Below are 25,292 nucleotides of genomic sequence, written 5' to 3'. Positions count from 1 at the left end.
GTGGTTTTGAGAACGAAAGTAACAAGGTTTCCGCTGGCAGTATAATTACAGATGTAGTATCTTTACATTGTCATTCATTGCATTTGCAGGGAGCATAACTCCTAAATTCGGTATAGATGAACTTCAATATTTCGTCTTATTTAACTATGTACAGTGCTAGAGTGAAAATATTAGCTTTTACATGAGTCCTTAGAGCGAGCCAGGACTCTTCTTTAATCTGAGTATTCAGATTTTTTGATAAAGCTCGAATCACAGCTCTACAGGTGCCTGATAGTGGCTTTTGTTATTCGAAAGTGTTTCACGAATGTGTCTTTGTGTATCAGCGCTACTTCCATTACTACTTTGTTTCGTGCTACTGTGTTATTTCTGTGTAAAATTCCCTTCCAAATCCAAAATTTATGGTTTCTCTTCTTATTGCATTCTTGGTGCAGTTCTAATGCCATAACTTGAATGGCAGCACCAATATCTGTACGAATAATCCCAGCTGGCGCCATATTGACAACAGAGCCACAGTAATTTTCTGACAAAAACGTGTGGAAACAGCAGTCTCAGGGCAGATCCCAAGTACCAGCCACACATGCCAGAACATCGACCAGAACTCCTCTTACCACACCAAAATCCAGCACCCGAGAGCGTCGCACCTCTTCAGAAAAAAACCGTTTTCCTGCAAAGTGCACAAACGACACCGCCTTCTCGCCGTCTTGAGCCCATCATAGGGCTCTAGAGGCGCTAAATCTTCCCTCCCACACGACAGCACAAACTCCTGTCGAACCAGGGCAAGAATTATGAAACCTGCATCTCTGGAAAACGAATAAAACGCCAATTACTGGCTTTTTTTAAGTTTTCGCGGTGGGGGAAGATGTTTTTCTCCGGTCGCGTTGCTTCCCGAGGCAACAAGCGAACAGATACAGTATTAAAGATTTTTATCTAAATTGCCTATGCCTTGGAGCTTGTCAGTCCTAGCTATGAGGTGTAATAAATATTCTATCTCTATCTTCTCAGACGCCGGAGTTTCTTATACAACCGGGGCGGCCGATGCAAGTATCGGCAAACACGAAAACCTGTCAATTTATATTACGCATGGCTCTGCACTCAATGCCCGGTTTACAACTCCACTGTGTAGATGCGTCCCTTCAGTCCGTCCCCCACGGCCCAGCCTTCAGCTGGCGCCAACGCAGGTTTAGCGCCATTGTTCTGCTGGAGACCTATCTCGACAAGGGGCTGCTCTGTCAACCCTGTATGGCTGTGGCCCTGTCCGTCAAGATTTACTGAGGGATGGGCTGGCCGTAGGTTGAATTCCAAAAATGAACAGCGTAGAGACAGAAGTGATGACACTTTCTGCAGGGCCTGACCATCATTTTGCAGGACAATGCTCAAGCATGTACAGTGCAAGCTGTTACTGATTTGTTTGACTGATGTGGCTGCTAAGTACTGTACCACCTACTGCACTCCCCTGGCTTAAACCCTCGTAAGTTCAACTCGATTTCTAAACTGAAGGAAACATTTCACAGCATTCACTTCAAATGGTCCAAATGGCTCTGAGTACAATGGGACTTTACATCTGAGGTCATCAATCCCCTAGAACTTAGAACTACTTAAACGTAACTAACCTGTGGGGAACAGTTTTTTTGCCAACAGTTTTTCCATTCATCGATGGTATTGAATTCAGTTTCCCTGAGTGTCCTCGTTGTGATGAGATTGGGATGTCTTAATCTCAGTCTTTTTCGCTCCGCAGGGAATACGTCGTCCATTATTGGACATCACACACATCCATGCCTGAGGCAGCATTCGAACCTGCGACTGTAGCGGTCACGCGGTTGCAGACTGAAGCGCCTAGAACCGCTCGGCCACACCAGCCGGCCATTAGCTTCAGAACTGCTACAAATTCGTCAGGCAATAGACAGCGCAGCTCGAACTGTCAACACAACTGGCACTGCTAAGAGTATCTTACGACTTCCACATCACTCTCAAGTGTTATACACAATACTGGTGACTACTTTGAAGGTCAGTAAAACTTTGAAACACGTATCTATTTTGTACGAGCTGTAAATAAATAGTTGCCACTATTAAAGTTCCAGCCCCCGTAGTCCATCCTAAAATCCGGTTTTGCCGGTAACATAGCCGGCCAGGGCGGCCGAGCGGTTCTAGGCGCTACAGTCTGGAACCGCGCGACCGCCACTGTCGCAGGTTCGAATCCTGCCTCGGGCATGGATGTGTGTGATGTCCTTAGGTTAGTTAGATTTAAGTAGTTCTAAGTTCTAGGAGACTGATGACCTCAGAAGTTAAGTCCCATAGTGTTCAGAGCCATTTGGCCGGTAACATACATATCTGATATCCCTCCAACGCCATCCAGCAACATGCCAATACAGACGACAGGAAACTGAAGAAATCCTAACTTCTGATCTAGAAATCTTAAGCTACTGTTTCCGTAAATAGAGTTAAAACTCCAATGAAACAGAAGTTTCTTGTTTTCATCTGTCCAATAGATTGGTACCCAGAGCCCTCGATGTCTGTTTTGATGGAGACAAATTTCATGATAGCATGCATCCAAAATACCTTGGGACCACGTTACATAGGACACTTTCTTTTAATGAGCACTTGACGCGAACATCTGCGAAGCTCAAAACGAGAAACAACATTCTCCACAAACTCTGCGGCTCTCGTTGGGGATCGTCAGCAGACGCTCACCGGGTATCAGTACTCGGTTTGGTATACTCAGCAGCAGAGTACTGTGCGCCTGTCTGGCTTAATAGTCCACACATAAAAAGAATAGATGTGCGACTTAACGAGGACATGGGCATTGTCAGGGGGCAATACGATCTACTCCCACATACTGGTTACATATTTTTAATGACATTCCATCTTCTTAAATGAGGCGGAATAGCGAGCTACTGCATGAATACCGAAAGATTGCTAATAACACAGGCCTCCCAATAGTGGACGACGTATTCCCTGCGGAGCGAAAAAGACTGAGATCAAGACATCCCAATCTCATCACAACGAGGACACTCAGGGAAACTGAATTCAATACCATCGGTGAATGGAAAAGCTGTTGGCAAAAAAATTGTTCCCCACAGTGCCTGAAGTGCCTTGCATCCAGAGGAAACCCTCTGGATTCGACCAGCCTCAGGCTGTTTGGTCTACCTTGAACCGCGTCCGAACCGGCCACAGACGATGTGCAGACTCTACGAGTGGGGCAAATCTTCATCAGCATTGTGTGACTGTGGTGCGGAACGACAGACGGTTGCTCATGTCGTATGAACATGTCCTGCACGTGCTGTAAGGGTCCCTTCAAAGACTTCCTCAGAGCGACGAGTGATGTTACAGAACACATAAAAGTCCATGATATCCATATATAGCGCTCGTCATTTGTGTTACTTTATTCTGGAGAGCTGCACTTAAATGTTGAGGTATAGTAGTTTTCTAACCTTTGTACATGTATTGCGATACGATAAATAAATAAATAAAATACATACTTAGTTACTTGTACCAAAAACAATGTTGCCTGCAATTGGGGATGCCACCGAAGTTACAGAAAGCCTATTTCCCTCGTTTTCTGGAGAGATAGAGTCCCTGAAATAACGTGACACTGGAAACGGTTGGTCTTGATTATTTCCAAGTAGCTTCAGTGCCGGGTGTTCCCAGGACGTTTAATATCTGCCACATGAAGTGATTTGCCTGTCTTTGTTGATATTAATAGCAAATGCAAGTCGGATGAGAAACTGCAATCGATTTAAATCAAAGGGCGTATGTCAATCACCGGCTATCAACAGAATGCGAGGAATGAATACGTTTTGGTCTGCAGCATACCCTGTGGTGGTGGTAGCTCCTATTACATTCGGCAACAGATTCTCCACGACCGGCCTTGTTCCGTTACCCAGCGAAAGTGGGTTGATGATGCGTAATAATATGATAGGGGACCCGTTAAAAAAAAAAGAAAGAAAATGAGCTTGTGTTATGGTCTTCCTGGAGGCTTAAGAGCGAATGACGAGCTCCCGAGTTTTGTTCACATTCCCCTTTAGATCCTGCTAACTAGCGCCCGACTTAACGTCGAAAAGTTCCCGCCATCGTATCGGCTCTGCTTCTGTTATTTCTTCAGCAGTTCTTCGGAGGCTGGGTGGAGGGGATGAGGCGCTTCTCCTGATATGGTCACACACTGCGTCATAAGCCTTTCATTGGCTTCTCGTGACATAGCATTGTCCCCATCAAAGACCCTGTCTCTGTTTTCCTCTCCTCCCACGATCCTCTTTGTTTAGAAGGAAGTGCTAGTCTTACCATTACACTGTCATTATAAGTGGAGTGGACTTTGACTCCGGGCCTATGAATGGACTACTGTTCAGTGAAGGACTCGCTTGTTTTTACATTAATGACATCATGATGTATTACCTGCTAGCATCCTCCAAGACGTTTACTTGCAATACCTGTTACTAAGTATCTGTCCATCTATAATTATTGTTATTGTTATATATGTGCATGTCAGTACACTTGTCGTTTATTGTAATACAATGTTAGCAGAACTAGTGAAAGTATTCCATAACCTACTACATCGTGAACCTTCACGTCTACAGCTCGTGATCTAGTGGCTAGCGTTGCTACCTCTGGAACCCGGCTTCGATTCCCGGCCGAGTTGGGGATTTTCTCTACCTGAGGATTGGGTGTTTGTGTTGTCCTCATCATTCCATCATCATTCATGAGAGTAAATAGATTGGACTGTGTACATATTGGGACTGTGTATGGGCGCTGACGGCCATGCAGTTGAACTCCCCACAAACCAATCATCATCATCATCATCAACTGAACCTTCACAACAGCTGCAGCAATCCAGAATCAATGGATCCTCCCCCCCCCCCCCCTCCCCCCTGGTCTGATGCTGTATCAGTGTGTGGAGGTGTATGCATCATCACAGCAACTGCAACAACAGTCATATTCACAGCCTTCTACACTAAGACATGACACCTTGTTTGGACTGCCAAACAATCGGGAAGAACGTAGCATGGCAGTGAGTGGCTATTACTGTAAACGTCTCTTGAAAATCGATGATACATGTATATGTAATAGATGGGTTGCATAATTTTTTTTATTTTCAACACTATCAGTCAATAACAGCGCTTACTTACAGTTTATAATACACAACTTGAAGTACAAAAACGTATGCCCGCGTTAATAGCTAGCTGAACTCTGAAAAATTCCAGAGAAAGACTGTGCTGCAGCAGAGCCTTTTAACTATCAGCTTCTCGTGATGGCTCAGTTGAGTTTCACGGCTGTACCACATTAACGGAGAATGTGATCACTCTCATACAAACTATTAATAGATCCGAATGCTACAGCACAAATATACTCACACAGCACAATCAACTTATGACATGAGTTTGAACATGTGATGATGCAATATGTCCTAAAAACAATAACTTTGTAAGGTAAATGGGAGAAGAGACACACAGTCATTGTTACAGTCAATCTACATGTTAGTAAAATTAATATATGGAACTAATAGACATATAGTTTGAGAAACACAACCAGCGATAAAAGCTGCACTAAGTTAGAATCAGCAGTAGCCTTTGGTCAAGCCATTAATATATATGACGAAACTTTCATACAATTGTTTGGATTGATCAAAATGCAGCAAATGCAATATGGATAGGCAAGAAAAGTAGTGTCTGCAGGACGTTAAGATAACAAAGTAATTCAAACAACTTGTTTTAATCAGTTGTATGTGGCTGTCTTTAACACAATTAGGGGTGTTGGTTCCATAGAAAATACAGCAAACTTTCACTACTTACGAAGCAGTCGATGTGATGTACTGCCTCTGATGTGAGGCAGCCTGTAATATATTGATTATTCCTTGCTACTATAGTGTTATCTTGAAGCTGTGAGAAACGAGGACAGGCGTTCCAAGGCGCGGAAGCAGAGACGATGCTGAGGGCAGACGAAACTAGGAGAGATATTGTTAAATGAAGTAAACAGTAAGGGGAGAGCCTTGCGAAAATGCAGACGCCACCAGATGCGGTCCCAGGGCGTTAGTTACTCTTCAAGCAATTAACATGTAACTTCATATGTAGTCTAGACGCTGTAGTAGGTTGTCACCGTAGAACCAAGCAACGTCAGGAATAAACTACTATTTCAAAACCCTGTTTGTCCAAGAGTCTCCACAACGAATTCCCTACCGAGTCTCACCACCTGCATTTCTAGTGAATGCCTGTACTAGTGTTGGCTCAGATAGAAGAAAACAATTAAATGCCTTCAGTGTGAATTGTCCTTCTGCCTTCTGCTCTGACCCGCTCCGGAGCGCAGACTGCCCAGCAACCCGTTTTTCCCTCTCCCACCTATGTCAGGACACGACAAGCCACCATGAGGGTATTGAGAAAGAATATATACCTGACTAGTAATTGTTTTCTTCCTCTAGCTGTGTGAAGTGTGGGAGTTGCGAAGGATTTTTGCTATTCGACATAAAAGTTTTCTGGGTATGGTACCGCGTCATAATGTAAAAACTAATGCTGCTGGAGAAAAAAGCAACGTTTCGGCCACGACTTCAGCGGCCTTCTTCTGGGAGACATTATGATGCGGTACCGTACCCAGAAAACTTTTATGTCGACTGACTCTGGCCGTGGAAGCCTACGCAATTAGATTTTTGCTATTGTTGTAGCCCAGGGAATCTCTAGCCAATCTGGTCAATATCTGCTGGATATGTGTGTAAGGATACTGCAGCTGATATCAAACAAACACCAGTGTACTCTGGTCAGTCTGGTTTTGATATCTGGTAGATGTGTGAGGACAGATGCTGTTAAAAAAGTGCCAGAGAGTGCTGTAGCCGTTCTAATCTTGATAGCAGCTGGGGGTATCAGCACTCTCCATTAGCCCGAGTACACGTGTTGTGGCACCTCTGATACATTCGAAACATGCAGACAAGTGTGTCAGCTACTCTCCTCCGGCACCTACCATGAGAAGAAGAATTATTCTATAGTTCTACTAACGGACATTACCAAAAGGTCATCGAAACCATAGTGTTACGCACAAGATTTTCATGTAAATGTTGCATACATTGCTCCTAAATGAATAAAATATCTCAACAGCTGACGATAAATCTCTCACCCAGTCATATGGGAGGGGTCACAGCCTAAGCATCCTTAGGTGCATGGGATGTAGGTGTGTGGCAGACTCACTGCACCCGCCTAGTGTGCAAGTAATGCAGTTTCAGGTCAGTTGCAGCTTAAAGAAGAGTGCCTGTAAAAGCATCATTGTGGGAAAGCTGCCGGATCATGAGTTTTATGGAAAAATCTATGGTTAAATCACACTGAAGTAATTTATCTCTAGACGAGTGGAATCATCTATGTAGTGTCTCGATGTAGGTTTCTGCTTTATTCTACAGAAACATTCACTCTCCTTCAGTGATACTAACTGACCATTCTATCACAGTAGGAGACTTCCCATGAAGAGGTAAAGAATTTGGAGGAGACAGTGCACTCACCTATAGGAGTACACTTTTAAGAACCTAATCATGCAATTCAGCATGCTCTAGACTATTGCTGAAGTTAGCAATCAAATGTCTGTCGATCCTGTGAGAGAATGTCTAGCAGTCTGTTGAAGATGGCGCACAGAACCCCTCACCCATCAGAAGAAACCATCGCTCAACTCTACGATTCATGTTGTGTATCGATACAAGGAGAAGAAATGTATGAACTAGATGTAGGCATAGAACTACGATCTTACTTAGGTACCTTCATATCCCTGCTACATGTAGGAGTGTATGAACAGAGGAGTGTAGTGTTCTTTGTAAAAGTCCCCTGCATGCTAGTGTAATCAAATAATCATCAACATGAGGTAGTGGATGAAACAACCTTGTCACAAGTCTATTGTAGTAACTGATTGGTCGCGCAATGATACTAGCAACAGAGAGAAGGAAAAGAGGAATAGTTCGCTATTCCCCAAAAATATATGTGTGGTGTGCGTACTGTAAGACCTTCGGTACACACACCACCAGATTATTTGACTTGTCGTTCTAACGAAGTAGGCGAGTGTCAGCAACATGTCACGTGGTCTTATCGTGGCGTGTTTATCTTCTGCCGTTAGATCAGACGATAGAAATGCCACTTGCACGCTTAGAGTAGCAGATTGACGGTGACTAACTTTAAACAGAACTTGATTAATTTTCACACACATTTATTAAAATAATAAAAATCATAGATATTACGTAACTGGATTCTGGATGCTGTTTACAATTGACAATCTGAAGTTCCTTTGTTCTTGGTACGTTAATCTTATTCTCACATATCTCTGATACTTGAGAAAGTGTCTATACATTTATCTTCATGGCTATGTACAGGAATATGATAATCTTATTAGGCGCAGACTGAAACTTGACTATAGACTGGTACAGACTAATGCACACTAATGCAGACTGACTAATCGGAGGTCTGTACACTCGTTATAATACCTCACGCGTTCAAGTATCACTGCCCGAGTGTGATCCGCGAGGAGAAAAGGTTCTACGTTAGCAGCAATCTCATTGGTTGCATTACATATTAATACGCGGATCGGCGGAAGCAGAATTTGGTCCGTCTCTAAGACAGCGCCATCTTGTAGTGCAGAGGCGGACGAACGCAGCGCCTGCGCTGTTGTGCTTAGCGGGGCGCGCTCTAGTGGGAAAGTTGTGTACGCGCTGACTACGCGGAATTATGTACACAACAGTATGTTCTATGTTTGTTGGAACCACCAGACTGCGGGAATACTAATCTTTTTCTGCAGCGTATTCCACCACGTGAGAAAGTAAAGCCAAACAGTGTATTCATATTTGGCTATATCATAGTGGAAATCCCGGATCTGATACACAAATATTTTTGCTTTGGCTGTCACATAAAAGTTGATGTATTTTATTTGATGCAGACAGATTCCAGAAATCCAAAGCAGATGGTAAGGGCTAATGCAAACCTTGTTACCGCAGTGAAACAGGGCAATATGAATTTAAAACCTATTTACCAGGTACATGGAGGAACTGACACGACGTTCAGTGGATTTCTTAGATTATATAAGGATTGCTGAAATCACATGCAGTATGATATTTTGGTGCTTGATAAAACCGGAAAACAGTACGATAGTCGATACAGACAAAACTGCTGGGAGTTTTTGCATAAAAGATAGTGTGCCAGCACACAACTATATTGGTATACTGTTGTATACTCATTTTGAGGGGGCAAAGCAAAGATGAAACCTATGTGCATACATTGACAGAAAATTGAAACAATCAACCCAAAATAAACAGAACTGAGAAGTGTTAGCGAGGCAGTAGATACAAAAGGTGTGAGATGTTCAATGACAGAACAAAAATGCCGATGCAATGTTAACAGATACGCTTAGTTTCATCATGGCAGCTAATGTGAAGTAGTCTCAGAGTACATATAAGTTGAATGCCATCACAAAATGGGTTTAATATACCACAGCATCTCAACAAAGAAACGTAAAGTTACTGAAGTGTGGAAAACAACTCAACAGAAATTGCCATTGCTAAATTTAGGAGAGTTGCAACGAGATCAATCTCTCCCAGAAACGTTTAAACCAGTGGCAAGGTCTGAAAAGGCTCTCAAAACCTGTGGATGGAGTCAGAAGACGTAAAGGAAAGGAAACACTATTTCCGATTTACGGATTACATTGACAAGCGCATCGATAGAGAATTAGACACCGCATATGGGGTCAGCAAGAATGACCCATATGTGAGGTGTGATTGGAAAGTTTTAAGAATGGATCCACTAATGTTTACTGGTTTGGCGGACAGGTACACAGAGGTTGGGTAGTGAGTCATTGCCCTGTTCTTGAATGCCCTCTGACAGAAAACTGCGTTTCCTTTATTCAGTTTGTTGTGGCAGCTGGTTGAACGCGGGTCTGTTAGGGCTTGTTGCCGAGTTCTGTCTGCGTGAAAATGGACGTAAAAACGGAGCATCGAGTTTGTGTGAAATTTTGTTTTGAAACCGAGAAATCAGCTTCTGAGACTTACAAACTATTAAAAACAGCTTTTGGAGATAATTGTATGAGCTAGTCAAATGTCTTTGTCTGGTTCAACAGAATTAAAAATGGCCACGAATCATTTGAAGATGAACCATGGTCCGGCCGTCCTTCCATCTCAAAAACGAATGAAAATGTTGTGGAAGTTCGAGACTTAGTGCACTCTGATCGTAGACTTACAATTAGGAAGATGGCTGATGAACTTAATTTAAGTTTTTATGCAATTCTGGCAATTTTAACTGAAGATCTGAACATGCGTCGAGTGTCCGCAAAATTCATTCCAAAAGAGTTGTCAAGTGACCAGAGACTATACTGACTTGAAGTGTGCCAAGAACTGATTGATGGGACTAAAAAATGACCCAGATTTGTTGAATAGGGTAATTACAGGTGACATGCAGTGGGTATATGGATATGATCCTGAAACCGAAGCGCAGTCTTTGCAGTGGAACACTCCATGTTCACCATGACCAAAAAAAGCATGACAAAGTCAGTCGAAGGTGTAGACAATGTTGGTGATTTTTTTTCGAATCTACCGGTATTGTGCATCATGAATTTATCCCTGAATGACAGACAATTAACCAGGAATATTACTAATGTGTCCTTGAGCGTTTGCGCGAAAAGGTGCGGAAGAAAAGGCCTGCATTGTGGAAAGACAGGAGTTGGGTGCTACACCATGACAATGCTCCAGCTCATCGTGCCTTCTCCATCGTTGAATTTTTGACCAAATTCAAAATTTCTGTGCTTCCACAACCGCCATATTCCCATGATTTGGCCCCTTCGGACTTCTACCTGTTTCCTAAACTGAAATTTTCGCTGAAAGGGGAGCGATTTGACTCGATTGAAGACATCCAGGCAAATACGGACAGCGTCCTTAACAAACTTCAGGAAAAAAATTTCCATGAATGTTTCCAAAAGCGGAAACACCGTTGGAGTCGGTGTGTTCAATCAGAAGGGGACTATTTTGAAGGAGATGCATCACAGTAGCATGTAAGTACCACCATTGTACAATTACAAGTCTATTCTTAAGACTTTGCAATCCCACCTCGTATGTTAGGCAGGCACCTGTTACATTTAAGCAGATATGCAATACAGGGTGGGAATAAGAACTTTGAGACAACATCAGGTTTATTTGAGCTAATATTTTTCAAAATTTCAAGTCCTTAAAAGTGTCTATAGGACAAGGTGCAAAAGCTAGTCAAAATATTGCGTATGACTAACGTGGCAATAAGCCAAAAGGACGAATAAAAGGGTATAGAACTAACAAAGGCAATGATATTATTAAACGTGCTTTAAAAGCTGCATACAGCACAGGCAAAGGCATTGATGCTCAACATAAAAGACTGAATGCACTACTTCTGAAGAACCCACTGAAGCGCCAAAGAAACTGATATAGGCATGCGTATTCAAATACAGAGATACGGAAACAGGCAGAATATGGCGCTGTGGTCGGCAACGTCTAAATAAGACAAAAAGTGTCTGCGCAGTTGTTAGATCGGTTACTGCTGCTACAATGGCAACTTATCACGATTTAAGTAAGTCTGAACGGGTGTTTAGTCGGCGCACGAGCTATTGGACACAGCATCTTTGAAGCAGTGAGGAAATGGAGATTTTCCCGTACGACCATTTCAGGAATGTACCGTGAATATCAGGAATCCGGTAAAACATCAGATCTCCGACATCGCTGCGGTCGGAAAAAGATCCTGCAAGAATGGGACCAGCAATGATTGAAGAGAATCGTTCAACGTGGCAGAAGTGCAACCCTCCTGCAGATTGCTGCAGGTTTCAGTGCTCGACCATCAACAAGTGTCAGCGTGCGAACCACTCAACGTAACATCATCGATATGGGCTTTTGGAGCCAAAGGCCCGCTCGTGAGCCCAACATGACTGCACGACATAAAACTTTACGCTTCGCCTGGGCCCGTGAACACCGACACTGGAGTGTTGATGACTGGAAACACGTTGGCTGGTCGAACGAGTATCATTTCAGATTGTATCCAGCGGACAGATGTGTATGGGTATTGAGACAACCTCATGAATACGTGGACCCTGCATAACAGCGGGGGACTGTACATGCTGGTAGAGGCTCTGTAATGGTGTGGGGCGTGTGCAAATGAAGTAATGGGACGCCGATACGTCTAGATACGACTTTGACAGGTGACGCATACGTAAGCGTCCTGTCTGATCAGCTGCATCCATTCATGTCCACTGTGCATGCCGATGGACTTCCGCAATTCCAGCAGGACAATGCGACGCCCCACTATCCAGAATTGCCACATAGTGGCTCGAGGAACACTTTTCTCTTAAACACTTTGTGGGGCGGCGTGTGTAAGTTTGTAAAAATAAATTTGCTGTAACAAACGCTTGCAAGTTGAATCAGTTTCTGGCTTTTAGAATGTTGTTAATGCTGTCTTTCGCCGTTCTCAACACTGGCTCTCTATTTACTTCTTGGCACCCAGAAAGTGATTTAATAAAACATGGAGCCAGTATTTAGAGATCCTAGTGCCCACTTCAATTGAGATACCATTACAGCTGCAGCTTATAGCTCTGAGGAATTAGGAGATTGTCCGGGATTTCTAATCAAAAAACGGTTTTCCAAAATAGTTGAGTATATTCTGAAATTCACTGATAAAAAACACAAGTATCCCTACAACCTAACTAACAGAGCAGTTCAGAGTCTAATGCGCTGATGCAACTATAAATGTCCGAATTAAATATTAAAAAGAATGCTCGCCATAATTTGATGAAAATATTTCATCAAACGCCACTCTAAATATTTGGTAGAATGTCTGTCCCGCGACGGCGCGTGAAAATACGACAATACGCAAACTGAAGCTAGATAATGAAAATCATTCCATAATTAACACTTCACATGAAATGTTTTCATGGTTCCGCGTATCTCTAGTAACTTAATACGGCACCCGAGGCTGTTTGTAGCAGATACACTGATGCGACGCGACTACCGACACAGATGGCGTGTCATTCAGCGTCTGGAGAGAACTGGAGCCTTGCTTCCTCGCGTAGCGTCCTTATATATAAAGCCGCGGTGCGGACGGCGAAGGGAACGCCTGATCTTTTCGGCTCTCTCGACTAGCCGCTGGGCTAGTAACGCACCACTTCAAGTCACATAATAATTTATAGCTTCTTTTGCTTATGGCCGATGAAGCTTTTAATTTAAACGTGCATTCAGCACGCAGGTAAGTATTGATAATAAAATTTTGACGTGGCTAAGTTAAATACTTTGGGCGAGAGAATTAATTAAATTACACTGCACGCAGTAGATGAGCTCTGAACTGCCCCTTTTGAGACCCGCTATCGCTATAATTTTATAGGTATTAAAAAGAAACTTTACACATCTTCATAATCATAGCGGATCTCCAACCTATTTAAATCTAAACATCCTAGCCTTATTTATTAGCCTACTTAATCTATCTTGCTTCCTTCAGTTTTGAGATGAAAACCACAAAATCATGAATTTCCACTAAAGTCTTAATTTGTGAAATCCAAAGTACTGTTATTATTAAATCATTATGAAAGATCAATCTAAATATAAATTTTGAAGTCTCTAGCTCTTTTCTGTTGCGCCAATGATTTTTTCAGAAAAACGTCCAAATTTCGAAAATGGCTGAAGTTATCGAACTGATATTTCACACACATTAATTTAGTATTATTTCTGACATGCTAGAAAAGATTTAGTTCATTTGCTTGATTTTTAAGGTATTGCGCAACATTTATGACGTCAGAGCTAGTTACAGCAGACTGGCTGGCACACAATGGAAACTGATGTGAATTTACTACAGCGTGAGTAGGCTGCTTTCCTACAACTTCCGCTGGCCACCAACCCCCCAGGCATGAACATTGCTGAGCGTATCTGGGATGCTTTGCAACGTGCTGTTCAGAAGAGATCTTCACCCCCTCATACTCTTACGGATTTATGGACAGCAGTGCAGGATTCATGATGTCAATTCCCTCCAGCACTACTTCAGACATTAGTAGAGTCCATACCACGTCGTGCTGTGGCACATCTGCGTGCTTGCAGCCGTCCTACACGATATTAAGCAGATGTATCAGTTTCTTTGGCTCTTCAAGTATATAAAACAACGGTTCGAGAAGTCTGGTAAATTGCTTTGAAAGAATGGAACATTATTGTTGTGCCTCGTGATTGGTAAGTTTGATTATGCGAAGAATCAGATACAGAAATTCAACACTGTACAGCATGCAGTTCATTATTGATGGCCGTGTGCATTGGTCAGTGTGCTGACTAGGATTGAAAATGGAGAAAACCGAGTTTATACTGTTATTAAACGTTTTCATTTGAATATATGGCTGCCACACAGATGAAAACAGAATTGGATGAAGTCACGTGGAGTTTACATCATTACTGAAGACTATTCACTTTCGGACTGTAGCATTTAAATGTGGTCAGAGAAGGTGTCCTACTGTCACAATAAAGAAAATCGTTGACAAAATACATGACATAGTAACGCAAGAGCACCAAATAAAAATCCGTGAGACTGCTGATACAGTAAGCATCTCAAGTGAACAAGTGCATAATATACTGCATGGAAAATTGATTATGAAGAAGCTGCCTGAGGGATGGGTGACTCAGTTACTCACCGTCAACAAAAAGTGCATCCGGCACAGCATTTCAATACAATGCATGGCGATGTTCAATTGCGGTCTACAACACTTCTTCCACCAATATGTGACTGTTGATGAAACCTGGACCCATCATTGCGCACCAGGGTAAAAACTGCAGTCCAAAAAATGGGCAAAGGCTGGTGAAAGTCCACTGTCAGCTGGCAAGATGATGGCCACTGCTTTTCGGGATTCCCATCGAATAATCCTCATAGATCACTTGAAAAATCGCAAAATAGTAATTGGACCCTATTATGCTTCATTGCTGGATTGTCTGAAACTTGCATTGGATGAAAAATGGATCAAATGTGGCATGCAAAAAAGTGCTCTTTCACCAAGACAATGCACAATCCCACACATCAGTGATAACAAAGACGAATCTGCATGAATGGGGCTTTAAACTGGCTCCTCATTATCCCTGTAGAACGGACCTAGCCCCAAGTTACTTCTTCCTGTTCATTACATTAAAACTTTGGATTGTTGGAAAGAAATTTTCATTAAATTAGAAAAAGATAATGGCAGTCAATGAGCGTTTTGCAGAGTTTGACAACCTATTTTTCCAATAGGATGAAAATGCTGGAGGATCGCTGGACCAAGTGTTTATCCCTCAAAGGAGACTATTTTGAGAAGTAAGGTGAGTTGTTTACGAAACAAACATTTTATTGGTTTTTTACCAGACTTATCAAATCACTGTTTTACTGCGAAGACCCAAACAAAATCATAGAATGGTTACAACTGCTCACTGTTTCAGCTGAAGATGGGAATACATTTCACATGAATGAAATTGTATCAGTCATTTCAGAGGTTCGTTTGACAACCTATTTTTCCAATAGGATGAAAATGCTGGAGGATCGCTGGACCAAGTGTTTATCCCTCAAACGAGACTATTTTGAGAAGTAAGGTGAGTTGTTTACGAAACAAACATGAGCTTCACACACCAGCACACAAAACACTACCACACAGATGTCTAGATTATATGCCTGGGCACATACACACTGGATCACACCGCCTAGGACTTTTGTGGGACACGTTGTTAGAAAAGACAGGTATCAACACCGAACTGTGGACCAATATTGACATACTGCTTTTTTAGAATATGGGACTCACATGGGATTTACCAGGACGTGCGAAGTTACGTCCATGTGAATAACCTGTGAATGACTGAGAAGGAGTACAGGCCATCTAATAATTTCAGTTACATTCTTTACTAAGATATAAGAAATCTTTATGGGCATCCAATACAACTATCTCTGCCTTTCAGAGAGTGTTGATGGCTGTGCAAGTAGAAAATCGGCAGACTGGAAACAGGGACTCATCGTGTGGCCGTAGATGCTGCCAAGGAGTATATCTTGTAGGTAAACCTGGCATATCCCGCCCTTTGTACATGATGCGTGCTGCGATTTACCACTGTATCCAGAGCACCTAGTCCTGCAAGATTGGTCTTCCTCCAAATTGGTGAGAACACTGGGGAGTAAGCAGTAACATCTCAGTTTGGGGATGAGACTTATTTAGATCACCTGCGGCATCTCCTTTAACCAGCATCCTCGGTTGAAGGAGCACATTGATGTTAATATCTAAAAGAGGGCTCTTACGTGTGTGGTTTTGGAAAAGATTTTTGTAAATTAGTAAATAGTTCTGTTTTAGGCAAAAGTACGGAGAATGTTAAAAACTAGCATGAAATACATTTAGTTTACGGCTGGGATGCGCGTTATGGCACAAGAGATCACATCGCCAGGCTAAATTTTAAGTGGACCACGATCTTCAATGAAGGACTAATCATGTGAAGATTTGTAAGGTTTCAGTGGTGTTTATGAAGCCTGTCTATATCCATTCGTGCATTCTAGACCTCTGAAAATTTCACATTTACTGATTCCACTTTGCTGATCGGAAGTTTATTTCTATGGATACAGATCATTTCATCTACTGGGTAAAAGGCTGCGACCCATATGAAGTAATTACGTACAATTCCAAGAAGGTTGACAGATCCGGATATGCAGCTGATAATCCTTACTGCATAGTACTCCAGAAGAAAACGTTAATCAGCCTGATGAAACATGGAGCGAATAGTTCAAGACTATAGAGCTTGTGGGGCTTAGATTCAAAATGCATGCATACTAAATAGAAGCAGGTGCCACCCAAAGATGAGCGAAGAGAGTGCATTGTACAGCCTCAAGGCTCCACATACGGTCCACAAAGCTGTCTTCAGTTGTAGGATCATGTGCTACACACTGCAGCCTGAAAGCTGTTGCATTGCACCATGACAACAAATGCTTCAGCTGTGTGGATGGTATCAGGACCCGTCCATGTTCACACTGTTCACCTGACAGTGATGTGTGTGTGTGTGTGTGTGTGTGTGTGTGTGTTTGTGCGTGTGAAATAGATGAAGCATTTTCCATAGGTGTGTATCTCTTTGTATGTGTTACTAGATTGCACACTATGCGTGTATGCAAATTGTACAAAGAATATATTGCACAATTTGTATGTTTGTGTATATTGTATCTGTGTGAGCATATGTATTTGTGTGGTTTTTTCTTCACCTGCTGCTGCTAGTCTACCCATGTCATCGGTACATACAAAAGCCAGTCAGAAAAGAAAAAAATGATTGATGGGGAAACAGATTCCTTACTATCAGTTATTAATTTGCACATGGAATTAAATGCAAATATGGTTCATGATTAAATGAAAGAAAACAGGTTATTTATTAAAAATGTGTATGGAATTAAATGTAAAATACTGAATATGATTAAATGCTATAGGAAATATATAGATTAAAAAATACACATCGATCATTTTTGCAAAAGATAATTGTTAATAAAAAACTATTACTTATTTTTTGTTATATCATTGTTATCTTTTAGAAAAGATCTTAATCCCTAGAACTGACTAGCCAGATGTAAATAATAAAAAAGGAGAATTTCCTTATAACAAAATTGTAAGTTGTGGCTACTCATTTACAAAGTATTGCATTACACACGTCTTTTCTTCAAAAATAGATGCCTTTACATATCAGTATAAAGTGAGTTCAATATTAAATTTCACTGTAAAAAAAGTAATTGACAATTTTACGTGTAGACACAGCAGTTTAGTCAGTAACACATTACCACTGAGTTACTGCAACTATATGTAATTCATTATTAACATTTAAACGCTGACTGCTGTTTGCCTCAAGCTCTGGGTGACATCTCTCTAGTTATTCCTCTATACACTGCTCTGCTGAAAAAATATGTAGGTATAATCGAGTATGTTAATAAAAATAACAATAATAATTCATGGGTAAAGACTTCTTTTCAGTCTTCTTCTGTTTTTTGGCCGATCTATGCTTACAGCACTTTGTGACGTTCTTTCCACAACTGTATATAGTTCTCAAATGATCCCTATTGGGTGGAGGGAAAGGGGAGGGAAGAGAGAGGTGTGGGGAGGGGAGGGCGACTTTCGCGATTGTGTCTACTATAATATGACACTGCTGACAGATGCTAAGTCAGCGATTTGACTCATAACCCACAGCCATCCAGTACTACGGTGCCTCACTGCAGTCTGTTAACAAAGGCATGAGGATACGGAATAGGTCCTTAACAATAAAACCCATTACATTGTACTCGACAGCGAGTGTTCCTCAGAGAAATGTATCGCCAGGGGTGCCGCGGGATACAGTGTGACAGACAGGATGAGCAAAGATCTTTGAATATTTGCTGATGATGCTGTGGAGTACGGGGAGGTGTCATCATTGAGTGACTTTAAGAGCATACAAAATGACTTAGAAAAATTTTATAGTTGGTAAGATGAATGGTAGCTTGATCTAAATGTAGAAAAATGTAAGTTAGTGCAGATGAGTAGGAAAACCAAGCCTGTGATATTCGAACACAACATTAGCAGTGTGCTACTTGACAGAGTCACGTCGATTAAGTATCTTCGTGTAACATAGCAAAGCGATATGAAATGGAATGAGCATCTAAGAATTGCAGCAGAGGATTTGAATGCTCGACTCTGGTTTATTGAGAGAATTTTAGGAAAGTATGGCTCATTTGAGGAGACAGAATATAGGGCACTAGTACAACCCAATCTTGAGAGATCCTTCAGTGTTTTGGATCCGCACTAGGTGCTATTAAAGGAAGACATCGAAGCAATCCAGACGTGTGTTTCCAGATTTGTTACCAGTAGGTTTGATCAACATGCGAGTGTTATGGAGACGATCTGTGAATCCAAATGGGAACCCCTGTAGGGAAGATGATGTTATTTTCGAGGAACGCTATTGCGGAAATTTAGAGAACTGACTTTCGAAGCTATCTGCAGAACGATTTCACTGTCGTCAACGTCCATTTGGCATAAGGAGCACTAAGATAGAGAAATTGGGATATCTGTGAAGGCGCGTAGATAATCGTTTATCCCCCACTATATCTACGAACGTACAAAGATAGGAAATGACTAGTAATGGCGCCAGGAAACGTCCTCCATGCCCCTTATGGTGACTGCGACGTGTGTATGGAGATGTAAATGTACATCTACAACTACACCAATACTTTTCACGCCACCTGTGTGCGATGGATGGTGTTTCTGGCACCACTAAGTGATACAAGCGTCATGTAGAAAGTCTCTTTAGTGGATTTGTTGCATCTTCTAGGTATCCTGCCAAAAAAAGCAATGTTTGGTTCAACTTCCCTCCAAGATTTTCTATGTGACCTTTCCTATTTAAGTTGGCACTAATTGTAATTCCTTTACATTTAGTTGAATTGGCAGCCTTTAGATTTGTGTGACTCATCGCGTAACAGAAATTTAACGGATTCCTTTTAGTACCCATGTGGATGATATAACACTATTCATTATTTAGAGTCAATTGTCACTTTTTGCACCACACCGATACCTTGTCTAAATCATTTTGCAATTGATTTTATCTTCTGATGACTTTAACAGATGGTAAAAGACACCATCGTGTACAAACAATGGCTACTTAGGTTCCTCCTAAATCGCTTGTATAGATTAAAAACATCAGAGCGCCTATAACACTTTCTTGGAGAACGTCAGGTATCACTTTTGTTTTACTCGATGACTCTGTGAATTACTACTAAGTGTGCCTCTCTGATAGGAAATCAATCCAGTCGTATGATAGAGATGTTATTATGAGATGCTTATATGGAATGGTGTCAATAGTCTTCTGAATATCATGGAATTAGTTTGAGATCCCACTGTGTGATTTCTACATAGAGACATACTGTACAAGGAGCCTAACTGATATAAAGTGTGGACCGGAAGACTTTCCTTTATTAAGTGATTTAAGTTGCTTTCCTGCACGGAGGATATCTACACACATCAAAAAAAGTTTTGCATCACCGCGGTTCCCAGAACTCCTGAAGAAAGACGTTGACTGTGGATATTGTATCACATACACAGTCCCTCTGAATGTTCAGAGATGTCACTAAACCCGCCCAAAGATGTAAACACCCATGCATGAGAAGCCCCTAATAGACGGAGGGGGTCCGACAGCCGATCAGTTTCAGTCATTTCACCAGGAAGGAGGTACACGGCTCGTGTTGTCAGTGGTTCAATCATGCCTAGACGGTCAATACCGCGGTTCAGTGGCGTCCGCATTGTTACTTCGTGCCAGGAATGGCTCTCAGCAAGGGAAGGGTCCAGGCGTCTCTGAGTAAACCAAAGCGATGTTGTTCGGACATGGAGGAGACAAAGAGAGACAGGAACTGTCAATGACATGCCTCGCTCAGGTCGCTCAACGGCTACTACTGCAGTGCATGACCGCTACCTACGGATTATGGCTCGGAGGAACCCTGACAGCAACGCCACCATGTTGAATAATGCTTTTCGCGCAGCCACAGGATGTCGTGTTACGACTGTGCGCAATGGGCTGCATGATGCGCAACTTCACTACCAACGTCCATGGCGAGGTCCATCTGCCTGCCGGTGTGGCCGAACGGTTCTAGGCGCTTCAGTCTGGAACCGCGCGACCGCTACGGTCGCAGGTTCGAATCCTGCCTCGGGCATGGATGTGTGTGATGTCCTTAGGTTAGTTAGGTTTAAGTTGTTCTAAGTTCTAGCGAACTGATGACCTCTGATGTTAAGTCCCAGCCAATTGAACCATTTTTGAGGTCCATCTTTGCAACCACACCACGCAGCGCGTCACAGATGGGCCCAACAACATACCAGATGGACCCCTCAGAACTGGCATCACGTTCTCTTCACCGATGACTGTCGCATATGCCTTCAGACAATCGTTTGGAGCCAACCAGATCAGGCTGAACGCCTTAGACACACTTTCCAGCGAGTGCAGCGAGGTGGGGGTTCCCTGCTGTTTTGGGGTGGCATTATCTGGGGCCGACGTATGCCGCTGGTGGTCATGGAAGGCGCCGTAACGGCTGTACGATATGTGAATGCCATCCTCCGACCGATAGTGCAGCCATATTGGCAACATATTGGCGAGGCACTTATCTTCAGTGACGACAATTCGCGCCCCCATTGTGCACATCTTGTGAATAACTTTCTTCGGGATAGCGACATCGCTCGACTAGAGTGGTGAGCATGTTATCCAGACATAAACCCTATCGAACATGCTTGGAATAGATTGAAAAGGACTGTTTACGGACGACGTGACCGATCAACCACTCTGAGGGATCTACGCCGAATCGCCGTTGAGGAGTGAAACAATCTGGACCAACAATGCCTTAATGAACTTGTGGATTGTGTGCCACGACGAATACAGGCATGAATCAATTCAAGAGGACGTGCTGCTGGGCATTAGAAGTAGCAGTTTGTACAGCAATCTGGACCACCTCCTCTGAAGGTACAACATGCAATGCGTGGTTTTCATGAGCAATGAAAAGGGCGGAAATGATGTTTATGTTGATCTGTATGCCAATTTTCCGTACAGTTCCGGAACTTTCGCAACCGAGATGATGCAAAACTTTTTTTGATGTGTGTACTTCTAAGTTACTCATGTTAGTAGCAGTTCTTGATTCGAATTCCAGGATACTTACTTCATCTTCTTTGGGCAAGGATTTTCGGAAAACTCCGTTTTAGTGCACAGTCATGGATAACATTAGCTTCGCTTTCGCCCGCTGAAGGTATTGATTGTGTCTTGTCATTTGCATACTTCCCGTACAAACAGAATCTCTTTGGATTTTCTGTCAGATTTCGAGACAGAGTTTCGTTGCGGAAACTATTAAAGGCATCACGCATTAATGTTCGTGCTAAATTTCGAGTTTTTATAAAATTTCGCTAATTTTGCGTCCTTTTAAATTTGGCATGCATTTTTCGTTGGTTTTTCAGCAGTGTTCTCACCTGTTCCTTTACCGTGGGCGATGAGTACCATATTTTATTAATTTACCAGCGAGCATGTTAAATATCCACGAGAGCGGGATATGCGTCCTAATCTCCTTCTCTCCTCCCTCTCTTTAACCTTCTCTTTTTCCCCCTTTATTCACCTCCTTCTCCCCCATATCGCTGTGCACCACCCTGCCCCCGCTCCCTGTACGTCTCCTATCCCACACTCTCTCTTCCTCTCTCATCTCTCTGTCCATATCCTCCTTCCTGTTCTTTATGCCCACTTTCTCCCCCTTCTCTGTCCATCGCGTCCTCCCCACTCTCTCTGACATTATTTATTGTTATTGCCAATGGAACCTTGATTGGGTAAAGAAGTGAAAATGAAAGCGTAAATCGGTGTGAATCATCAGTACGCAGAGTATGAGAGAGACCTTTCCAACTGCTAGATCTGTGAGAATAGTAGCTTTAATGACAGTACTTCACACGGTTTTAATCTACGAACAGGTAGCATTATTAAGTTAGCTATAAACACAACTTTCCTGTTTTCTGTTAAAAATAACTACAAAAGGGAAAAAACGCACATTTTGACAGCACAGCTTGTTGTTTACCTTCTCGCGGGTGGTTTAACTTATATTGTTTGTTGTATAACATGTCCATATCTCAAATAGTTTAGACTGTATGTGGTCTTTGTCAGTCAGTCAGTTGGTTGAGAAGGGAAAACGAGTAGCACCGATAGTTTACCGCTCTTGAGGACGCCAAGTACAACTACACATGGGAAAAAACGCGGCAGTTCAACGTTGGTTTGTATGACACGTTTTTGTATTTGATTTGCGATGCAGTCGAATAAGAATTTACCTCAAAAGTTGGGTTAAAACTCGGTTCATCGATGATATTCTCCTCAAATGAGATCACTTCTAAGGAATTGTTATACTTTTATATATTAAGCAAGAAATGCTTCGATCGAGGTGCTTGATCAGAAAGTAATGACGCCAGTATCTTCGGTGGCGGTGTCAATTGTGGTAATTCGACCTTTTCGCTCGCACAACATAATCCTGACGGTTCATGCGGAAACCTAAAACCATTGCAATGTCGACAAACATTGCTCACTGTTCCGAAGTCGACCAATACATCCGCTGCTGTCTTCTTGTACAATTAATCACAAAGCACAGTATTTTAGATTCAACATTATTTTATGGAAACTTTCTATTTGTTACAGAATCAGTATCACACTCCAACAACAAAACAACTGATCTCTAGCTCTCTTACTATGTGCGTTTAAAAATGTGATTTGTTTTGAAAAAGGAAGTTAACGCAAAGAACAACTATTTACTGAACTGTAGGCTATGTACGTAAACATAACCCTACATCATCCCCCACTCAGTTTGTAAGTCAATTATTTGAACTTTTCAGGGAATTTCACAACTCGAGCAAATCGGCTAAGATTCCTCGATCAGACTGTTGGAGGTGTGGGTAACTCATCCACTGGAGAAGTGCTCTGTAGGTTTTCCTGTAGACGACTGGTGTTTGAGTTCACAAACATGTTCATTGGCACATCCTTAATTTTTAGAGTGAAATATTTTGTTTTTCGCTCTAGGATTTCATAGGAGCCTTCATTATGAGGCACTAGTTTGGGTTTCACTTTGTCATTCCTTACAAATACATTAGTTATATTATGCAGATCTTTACTAACAAAGGGTGTATCCTTCAACTTGTGGGAAGATTCGGAAGAGCGTAGTTTATCCACATGTTTGGCGTAACTGAGAAGTGAATGCTGATAGATCTAGTTTGTTTCCCGACCTCAAAATGAAATCACTAGGCAATGTTAGAGCTGTTATTTTCTTCTCTCACACATCAACGCAATCCCAGGAGAATTGTTGGAATTATGTTACTCCATTTATTTTTACACTGTGTTCTGATGGCTCCTTCAATGTTAGATATTTTCCTATTTGAATGTGAGTGGTATGCCGTAGTCTGAGTTAATTTAGTACCACAAATCTTAGCTAGTGCGTGGAACAGCTCTGACTGGAACTGTGCTCCTTGGTCAATCACTATTTGGTTAGGTGCTCCAAGGCTAGTGATCCACGAGTTATAAAATCCTAATGCCACAGTTTATGATCGAATATCACGTAATGGAATGACTTCTGTCCAGTTACTGAACCGATCGATGCACGTTAAACAGTATATGAATTCATCTGAGGGAGGCAGGGGGCCAATTAGATAGATGTGTACCACCTTAAATTATCCATCTGTGCTTGGAAACTGGCCAATAGCAGATTTAGTATGTCTAGTCATTTCGTTCTTTTGTCATGGCATGCACGATTTAGCCAAGTTTTGGATATCTCGTTTTATGTTTGACCAAATAAATCTGCACATGAGTAATTTCACAGAAGACTTAATAACAGGATGTGTCATACTGTTTTAATGTTGAAAAACTGAACATCTAAATCGTTGAGGAATATAAGGACGAATGTTATTTGTTGATACATCACATAATAACAGTCTTCCACTGGGGGTTTCATGCTGTTAAAATTTCGTTGAAGTATGAGAACTAGAGCGAAGTTTCTCGTGTTCTCATCACTCAGTTGAGCATCTGCTATCTTCTCCTAATCAGTTGGTACTGCTTCTTCCAGTCTGGATGGGTTGCCAGCCACATTATTTTCTCTTCCAGAAACTTGTCTGATATCTGAGGTAAACTATGATATGATATATTGCTTCGTTGTTTAAAAGAGTGTGTCAAAGGAGCATGGTCAGAGCATGGTCAGTGTACACTGCAAATGAACGTCCATCGAGGAAGTACTGAAAATACCTATTGGCATGCATATGCTGAGAAGTTCTCTATTTCCTTCTTCTTTCTGTTGCAGTACTGCACCGGGTGCAAAATCTGAAACGTCTACAAGTAAAGCAAGATCATTGTTTACATCCGGGAATGTTAAATGAGGCGCGTTTACAAGGTGCATTTTGCACTTGTCAAACTGTTTCATTGCGTCTTCTGTCCACCATTCGCTTTTTTGTCGTTTTTCTTGGTACTATTTAAGTAATCATTTAGAATGGCTTGATGTTCTGAGGCATGTTCCAAATGCCTTCGGTAAAAATTCAGTATGCCAAGGAAACGACGTAAGTCTGATATACAGGGCTATTACAAATGATTGAAGCGATTTCATAAATTCACTGTAGCTCCATTCATTGACATATGGTCACGACACACTACAGATACGTAGAAAAACTCATAAAGTTTTGTTCGGCTGAAGCCGCACTTCAGGTTTCTGCCGCCAGAGCGCTCGAGAGCGCAGTGAGACAAAATGGCGACAGGAGCCGAGAAAGCGTATGTCGTGCTTGAAATGCACTCACATCAGTCAGTCATAACAGTGCAACGATACTGCAGGACGAAGTTCAACAAA

Source organism: Schistocerca americana, chromosome 5 (genome assembly GCF_021461395.2).
Source record: "Schistocerca americana isolate TAMUIC-IGC-003095 chromosome 5, iqSchAmer2.1, whole genome shotgun sequence".
NCBI classification, from domain to species: domain Eukaryota; kingdom Metazoa; phylum Arthropoda; class Insecta; order Orthoptera; family Acrididae; genus Schistocerca; species Schistocerca americana.
This window is presented reverse-complemented; position numbering follows the sequence as displayed.